We start from the raw sequence: 9485 nt of genomic DNA on the forward strand, positions 1-9485 counted from the left end.
TTACAGTCAGGTAACTGATGGGCTTATCCCAGGACATCTGGTCTGAAAAGTATACCCTTAATGTTTAGAAATGCGGGACTACTTTTATGGGGATGGGCAGAACCTAAAAAATTTTATAGGCGTCAATACAATTCGAAGACGTGTGAACATAAAAACTGCCCCATTTCAAGTCCTCATTCTCTAGCAAGCGTAAACCGATTTGGTCCTAATATTTCTAAATGAAAAACCTATCGCCTATGACGTCGATGAAAAATGTTTATCAAACGACTGAAAAACGTGACAGTTTGGGACAGTTGCTACTTTATTGAAATAATTCTTACCGTGATTGTGATTATCTTCATTATGTGCAGTGCCTGCCGGTTTTCCAGGCTTGTTCGCACATCCAGCCTGATGTGTGAATGCTAAAACCTGTTTTCCGAACTAAAATATCAGTTGGAAGTCGGCGCTTGTCCATGTAGCAAAATAACTCACTTCGTCCCTTGTCTTGTTGTACGCGCTTTCAGCATTAATTATCAAAAAATATACCACTCATATAAACTCGGATATATGTGCTGACACTCTAAACTTCAAGTCAGTTCATCCCGTAGTTTTAAAAAAGGCATAAGAAGTTAAGAACGAAATTTTCAGCGAATACAAAAGCATGCAACCTTTATACATATCGTTAAAAGAATATTATAATTTTATTAAAATTTATTTATTACTGGATGGTTAGCCTTCTGTTACAATCACGCTGAAAAAACCACAGAAATTTTAAAAATGCGCATAACACGCATTTTCCGCACCACCTTCTTCAGAAATATCTTTGTTATTCTCGTCGCTATCGGCACGCATGGATATCTACAATAAACGTCTCCTGGAGCGTCCACCCCGGGGTCAAGGTTAAGAAAATGTGAACAAGCATAACAACTTCCAATTATGTTACTAGACCAGGTTATTTAGGCATTGTCAATTCTCACAATGGCAAATTTTTTTATCAACTTCAGATATTTAAAGTAAGACAGGAGTCATCTTGCAAGCTACATTGTTCATGTACCTGCGACACTGAATCTACTTAGTGTGCTTTTTGCAAATTTGAAAATTTGCATCTTCTAGAAAGGAGCGTCAAGATGCAGGCACCTATGGCAAGAAGGGTAATGAGGTTCTTAATCCTAAATCTTGCACGCTTTCAGAAAATGGGCTCACTAGGGAGGGGTATTTATGTTGCGGAAACAAGTATTCTTTGAGAAAATAGCGCATACACTAGCATGACCCACCGTGAGGGGCCGTACAGCAGTACAGAATGCGACATCGTAAACCACACATTGTGCAAACGCGGAACGTGAACATCGACACACAAGAATATGTACCAACTGGCAGTGCCATAGGCAAAACAAAGTATGCCAGAGAAACGCCACGAAAGAAGACAGAGCATCACGCTGTGCTACCACGCAAGAATGGCACGGAGAGCGTTCGTGACGCTTGCTAAGACTTTAAAGTTCTTTATGGGAAAACGTCGGTTTTCGACGCCGTTTCCGGTTTGCGGGGGTACAGAGCATTGCTTGTATGTTCGAGCATTCCTCGAACACACGACCGGTGTAGTAATGTTTTGGTCGGGCTCAAGCATACAGACCCTTCCCGGTACCAACAAGGTATATAACGGGTAAAGAAAAATACATTAAAATTGTATGTTTGGATTTAAAATCGAAAACAAACGCAAGAAAAGGCAATTAAGCGAGATAATTACACAGAAAATAATTAAGTGTGGAAACCAGATAAATACACAAGATCTAAAAGTTATTATCGCCTCATTTGCGGCTGATTTTCTCTCTGCGCGTGTGTGAAATTGTCACAAAATAATTGGGGCGTTATAATTGTTGAGTATTACCGTTAATCAGGGTTGTCACTTTTTCTGAAACATTTAATGTCTATGTATTTTTAATTATCTCAAGGTTTCTTCCTGGAAGTGTATTTCTATACACTGCAAAATGTTTTTCTCTGTGTTATTTTGTTATGGGGCAGTCCTGTAATATGGGTGGAAGCTGTCTGCTGGTGTGTTACATTTACATTTGTTGTTATTTTAATGGCAAAAGCTGCGAAAATAAATGAAAATCTACCGTGTCCAGTAATAACCTGCGACGCGTAATAGTTTGTGGGAAAGTGGGCCCAAATTTTGTGAAACTTTCTCATCTATTAGAATGTGTAGCTTTCATTTCCTTCTTGTTGCCCCTCAACACTGAAATGTTTTCTTACGTTGTTATCGTATTGTCTTTCGATAAACGGAAGTGTAATGCGAACAGTTTACTCTAGAATGAAAACGACCATGACTCTTTTTAGTGATCATCTGGAGGAATATGCCCATGGTACAACAAAATAGAGTAGAAAATTTCGTGCCCTCCTACTTAATGAAGAACGATGACACGCAGAGCTGTGGTGCCAAGCCTCAACATGAGCGACAATAAGGTTTGTCGGGATCGTAGTCCAAGGGTGCACGAAGTAAAACACGTTTGTTTGTAATTTGCGATTGATCATACTTCCTGGGTAATTACCTGAATGAAGCTTTCAAGAAGTGCAGTTTTGTTACAGTGGGCAAATAAGGAGCTGCCCATTCCCCTACCGTTGAAGCCCATGTACTGATAGCAAACGAAAATTCTACAGTATATACAACCCCACTGTGAACTATAAAATTCTGAAAAGTAATAAAAACTCGTCGTAATGTAAGAGTTGCCTTAGCTCCTTATTTTCGTATAATTTGTATCGGGATAGTTTCGATGCAAGAAGAATTTATAGAATAATACTCCTTCTAAAGATGGACGTGATTCGCTGTGCAACCGTCAATGTGGCAAAGCCATCTTACGAAGACTAATTTTATAACGATTTCCTTAAAGTCTGCTTAACCCCTAAATAAAAATAGATTTCTGATAAGACATTTTGAGGGGAAATATGATCCGCTATATAGTAAACCATAAAGGTCCTAAAACTGCTTTTTTGGGGAGATTTTTGGTGCGCTGAAGGTACGGCACACAGTGTTACGATACCAGGGATTTCAGTGGGCGCCCCTACGCGGCGCTACGCTCGGTTGCGATTTTGTTCTACATCGCTCTGTTGTCGAAGATAATCTGTTGGACCGTAGCCGCAGTCAGCTTTGCAGTAAAGCTGCTGAGTCTTCTTGGACTGTGTGCCGTAAACTTCTGAAGCTTTCGGTGTGTAGCGCTACGGCTTCGAAATTTTTTGAACCTACAGTGCCGCAAGCTGTGAATTTTCCCATTATTGTGGCTAACCTATTGCTTCGTTCTACAGAAAAGTTGCATTTTCAGCTTCACCAGCGGTGTAATGGCCAGATGTCGCTTGATGTGGATTTCAGCTTCTCTTTTTTCACAAGGTACACAAAATACTTCTCGGCATCAGATTGCCATGTGTCAAGGGCACCCCCGGAGAGGGGAAGCATCGAAACCCTCCGAGAGAGTAAATAAAAAAAGAACAAAGAAACGGGCAATTGAAGTGCGCGCCAGGAACGCACCAATGAACGAACGCCGCGCCTGAACCCCGAGGCATCATGGCATGGCCATATATGGTAGAACATTGGTCAGCCAATCAGAGAACGCCGCGCAGGAGGCAAGTGGCGGGATGAACAAATATGGACAGGAAAAGGCAAGGAGCCAATCAGTGTGCCCTGATCAAGCCTGGGGCGATTAAAAGCGGGGCGCATAAGTAATATGGGGGAGCACAGAACCAGCAAGCGGAAAAAGCAAGGGAGGAACGAGCGGGGGGGGGGGGGGGGGGTTGGGGGACGCTACCATGTCAACGACTATGCATACCAAGCCTGGGAAGGAGCAGGCCGACCTCGCATCGGCTGTGGCGTCCTAGGCGCTCCACCAACCTGTGTTTTGGTGGCCTCAGCGGCATCGGTCGGGTACCAGCTTTTCAGCGTCGACGCTCCGCCGACCTTTGCATCGACAGCCCCGAAGGGCTAGTTCGTGCCGAGACCTTCCTTGGACCTCCAGCGGTAGCGGCTACCAGGGTGGAGCCACCGAGGAAACACGTCGGGAGGCGCGGAGCCCCCGCCGTCTAAGGAATGACCGCGCGCAGCGAACGCCGGCCTCAACGAGAGACGACGGCTGCCACCGCGCCGCTGCCACTCAACGGGTGCGACACGTCAGCGCCGACGACCGGGGTAGGCCAGTCCATTAGGTACACGTGTCAGGTAGAACGTACTTATGGCAGAGACTGTGCTTAGGAAAATGCTATCGGCTACTAATGAGTGCATTTGCAAGAAGTGTGGAGAAACTTTTCCGGTTTTGGTGTAGGATATTTAGTTAGGGGTTTGATCGGTTAGTGATTGTGGGGAATCAATTTCTTGGGTGGTTTGCTGTAGGGTTTCTTCTAAGATTTCCTTAAATATGTGTTTTGTTAAACTCGTCAACAGCTTTCCTGCGTTCATCTCTCTGCGCTAGTCAGGACACCCCACCATCCTTCACGTGACACTGATAAGCGCCAGTAGGTGAGCACACATCCACAGTGGTATTCGCCAAATTACGAGATTGTTAGTCGATGACAATCGATGAGATTCTCCATGGTTATTCAGGCGGATGTTGTTTCCCAATGCTGACTTCGATGTTTAAAGCGGCCGAGGCAAAACGAACGCTATAAGAAAAGAGTGAAGGCGAGAATTGCACTAACAAATGCAGGACTTCCCTCAGAAAAGTCGCATTTGTCTCTCGCGTTAGATGAACTTTAAAGCCTCTCTTTTATCTTCATATTTCCGTTTTATGGGCGCTTTGTTTCGTAACTCGCTAATGCCTAAATAACGTGTGTTTTCCCCACATATGTATTTGTCGGACGGCGTCTGTTCATTCCCTACTCCCGCCTCGTGCCCTGTTTTGGGCTGGCCATCACGAGCATATTCCAATGCCCCCCATATGCCACGCTAATGCTAAAAGCCTTTCGTCTGCACTACCTAAAGATTCCACTTTCTGCGGTAAGCTGATTACTTATCTACCATTCTTCAGATGTGCTTGAGCGGATTTACCAGTAGCTTAATTCAAACTCACAGGCACACGCACACGAAGGTTATCATTGACCGTGCCTTTTTCCTTCAATCCGCTCGGCTCGAACAGGCGACTGCTAATTATGTTCATCTATAGAACTCGTGCCACGAAAATTCATTACATTATCCTTGTGCATAGCGCAGTACAGGAGAACGGCGGTTTCCAGGTGCAGCATGCTTAAAGTCGCGACCGGCTCACCATCCGTCTGTTAGTATTTAACTGGACCAAAATGTCACGCCATCATTAGCATTTGAACTGCGCTACGTGCCAGGTAAACCAACCGCCAATCGAAAGGATTTAGGTGATGGCTGAATGAATTAGATATTTTGAAATATGACGACCGCCCTTGTTTTCAAGGATACTCGATTGATTACTCCGAGGGTCTTGAAGCTGAGGGGGAGTGGCGCAGCAGTGACTTAAGATCCGAGGTTGGTGTCGCCACTCGCCTTTCCACTTCATCAGTATTTCCCCTCAGTCAACCAGATTCCCAGAATTAACCATTCTGTATTGATTAGCAGGACTAGTGCAACGCTGGCGGAGCTGGGCGGGTTCGCAGTACAGCAGAAATTAGCACATGTCATTACACGGAAGGAAAGTTGCGTCACAATTTCAAAAGGCGGGTGGCGTGAAGTGAAATGAAACGAAAGCCAAAGTGGAATTCGGCAGGCGTCATCCTCTAGGGGGCGATACAGTCAACGCCATCGACTTCCCCGAACCCTGCTGATCGGGTGCGCCGTAGGCATTCAACGGCATCTCGAGCTATTTCGGATTGGTCCTAAGCGAAGAAACTAATTACGGTGCGCCGTGGAAGCTTCTATGGAAGGATTCCTTTGAACAGACGCCGATGTAATATCCGGCCGAGATTGCGTGGGGGGCTCATTCCACGGAAATTACGCTTCCTCGAGTATGGGTACAGACCAGCCACAATTATGTAAAAAATGTGAAACAAGGCCTCCGTGAATTTCATTGCAGGAAAACCTGATTACATTTTGGTATACATAAAATCTGGGATGAGTATGCTATTGTGATAATGGAATGCATCGAGGTGAATATTTCTGATATTGAATAAAGGTACTTTTATAGACATCCGACCAGTGTTCGGCTATGAATGTTTGCCGAGCGTGCCAAAACGTGTTTTAAAGCTTTTGTGAAAGTTACGCCAGATTATTTTCCGCATTTGAACACGTCTTTGGAGACTTATATATTTGAAGTGTCTTCCACTCGCGTGAGGTCAAAGTATAACACACCATAACCTTCCCTCTGCTCCATCTGCATTATAAAGAGAATAGCGTACAGGATGAACTCAGTTCTGGTCGTTGGACATTCTGCGGCATTTCTTCTATTCTACTTTGAAGAGTCTGTTGAACTAAAGAATTGCCTGTTTTGTTCGTTTTCGTACTTCGAAAATTATTGCGTGGAATAAACGCGTCAGAGGACGTAGCTCAGTGATTGCACATTCAGTAAATAGAACCACTGTCGGCATGCCTATGACAGTATCTCACTAGACGAGAAAGCTAATTTTTTTGGCATTTTTATGGCAGGGAGAACTGTCGTAAGAAAATTGTTACCAAATTTAGGCTAAAGTCGCAACGAGGCAGCACATGTAAACCACTTCCTCCGCTGCGAGAATATTAGGAACAATGCAGAGTGTACAATGGGGGAGAATAAACCAATTCTTTTCAGACTAAGTACACAGTTTAGCCCGAACGACATTCATAATAACACGCTTCATTGCTGCTCTCACTGGATAGGAAAGTCTGCATGCCTTGTACCATAGCAACTATGTCGCCGGCGAAAAATAACGTTTTTTGCTGCAACATTCCGATGGTATTTCCCGTGTTCACGATTAACGGTAGACAGAGTGTACTGGGAATATTTGATGGTTTTGTTGCAAACAATACACGACCGACATTTTTCTTTTCGTATTTGTTTTTTTTATCGTAGGACCATAACATACCTTCTTCGAATGATTTTGGAGTTCACATCTGGCGTAACTTTCGTCACGCGTGAAATGATGTTGCCATTGCACAGAAATTTCGATCGAAGTAAAAGATATTTCGAACTATCCATTATCTAAAGATACTTAAAGCGTACTACAAAGTTCTATGAACTACTTGGCAATACAAATAATAAATGCTCCACCAAAACATTTACTTCTTTAAATTGATGCAGTCTTGGAGCGAAAATGGAGTAGATGACATTACATCGAAATGGGGCGATCAGTGCCAACCGTACTTTACCAAGCAGAGTGTTTTCAGTGAGCTCCAGCAAGAACATGCGTTCATTCCGTGCTTGAGATGATCAACGTCACACCCCGACTGTTATTTATATAGAATTTTAAATCTCGAGCAAACTTGAGCTATAAAGGCTAAAAATAGGAAACGATTGTTTCGAGTTCCTGATATTTTGAATTTCGACAGCGCATGCCCAACTCGACTAAGCGATGTTTTTGTGACTCTTGAGATAGCCCTTTAGGGATGGTGCAACGTGATGGGCGCAGTGTTTTGTTCCGTCATTTTTTCCAACTAGTGCGAAGATGGCTGCCGAGCTCTCGCTCGTGGGCATCGAACGCCAGCGGCCGAAAGTGCGACTTTCCACCACCCCTTGCACGGTGTCCGGCGAGTAGCGCCAGTAGGTAACCCACCGGGTTAATAAATGTTGTTTCTCTCTCTCTCTCCAACTAGTGCACACGGACAGATCTGTAACTCGATTTCGTGACATCAATTTTTTAACGCAAAATATTGCTCCAGTGTTCTCCACCCTACCTATGTCTTTGTCGAGACTCAGCACCAAATGAACGCTGATTCTGTTAAACTTGATATTTAGGCATTCCCCATAAATTCACTCCGATTGAAGCAAAGATACACGCAGTCTCCAAGTGTATTATTCAATCTGGTGATGAAAGCAGCATAAATGTCTCCCCAGTAAACTCAATACAAAGCATACAAGCCTTGCTTTTCAGGGGGACCTTAAGTTTCAAGGAGCCATGAAGACAAAATACAAATTTCGTTCATTAGAAAGGCTGCTTTGTCCTGATAAAAATGGTATCTATTTCATTTCAAACTTCGAAAAAATACCAGAGATATGAAAGAAAACGTGTGGAGCTGTGGCGACTCGTTAGCCAGTTTCCGGCAACTTTTCTATGACGTCACAGAATCTTGTTTCGGCGATTGACGGCGGCCGGACTAATCAATCGCCAGGACACATGACTGGACGATTGTAGTGGGGCCGCTAGTTCCATTTGATCGAATCACTTGAATGCTAATGTGCACGTAACCTACTGAAAATTATTTTTTAGTGCTGGCCCATATGACGTCATTCGCGCCAAATGCACGTCACTGTGGCGCGAAATTTCAAAGTTCTTAAGTATTTCTGGCGTTTTTATCGGTTAAAAAATGTCTTTCGTGGCCGGAATGGAGCTGAGTGAGGTACTGAAGCCTGACTCTGTAAAGTTAAACAAAGTTGTATTTTCTCTTTATGGACCCTTTAAGCCAAAAATAAATACCAAGCCTCCTTCCCAGCTCCAGTTTATAATAAAGCTGTCAAAATCTGTAAAAGCACTGCTGCCGCTCCAAACATTTATCGTAAGGTATTCCACGCTACATTCCGCAAGAGGTGATAGACGGGTGCCGCAACTTTCTCCAACATTACAAAACTATTATAAGAAACACACGCAAGAACGATCGCCGGCAAATTTTATTGAAAATGTAGTTGTTTTTACATCATAGGAACTCTGTTATTGTAAGCACAAAATGTTGCAAACATGCTTTGTTTTTACACACCGACAGGTTTCATACGAAAACACGGGTAGGGACGAGGTACATTGGGCCCTGTTTACATTATGGAAAATATTTGGCTTGCACATAAGGTATACTCCGCTGCAAGTTGTGTTTATTGCAGGGCGCTGCCTTATACTGGCGTTGCGGAAACCACCTTGTTCCTCGTCCTAGTAAGTTCTCGTAACTAAAAGTGCGCATGCTTCGCTTCACTTTTGAATTATTTCGCCAAGCAATTGCCGAAATAGAAGGGTAAGGGTACCGTAATTCTGAAGGTAGGCCTCGTGTATTCACATCATCACTCGCATTGTTAAAAAAGACTTGAATTTGAACGTTCTTTTCGCTGACACGCACAACATATGTGCTTCCAATATCTACTGCTTCAACAGCTGAACCTAAAAAGTAGCCGTTCCTTGCACGCGGTAAGAATGTGCACGCATTTTTATTCAAATGCGCTGCGCCGGCTCTACGCGAAGATGAGTTTAGCGGGTAGGACTAGTGTGTCAAACAGAATTAAGTAGGAGGTCCATGTATAGTGAAAGCTAAGTACTTATTTCTGCTGAAGCTGAGGTACGTGAAGGGAAAAGTCTGCCACATAGAACATCTATAGACACTCTGGGCAGCAGACATATACGTCAGCATCTGATGCTATAACGGCGCTGGTAACTTCACCGCGCAAAGGCGG

The sequence above is a fragment of the Haemaphysalis longicornis genome, unplaced genomic scaffold (genome assembly GCF_048455015.1).
Source record: "Haemaphysalis longicornis isolate Haplotype H1 unplaced genomic scaffold, Haemaphysalis longicornis Haplotype H1 scaffold_6, whole genome shotgun sequence".
In the NCBI taxonomy this organism is placed as follows: domain Eukaryota; kingdom Metazoa; phylum Arthropoda; class Arachnida; order Ixodida; family Ixodidae; genus Haemaphysalis; species Haemaphysalis longicornis.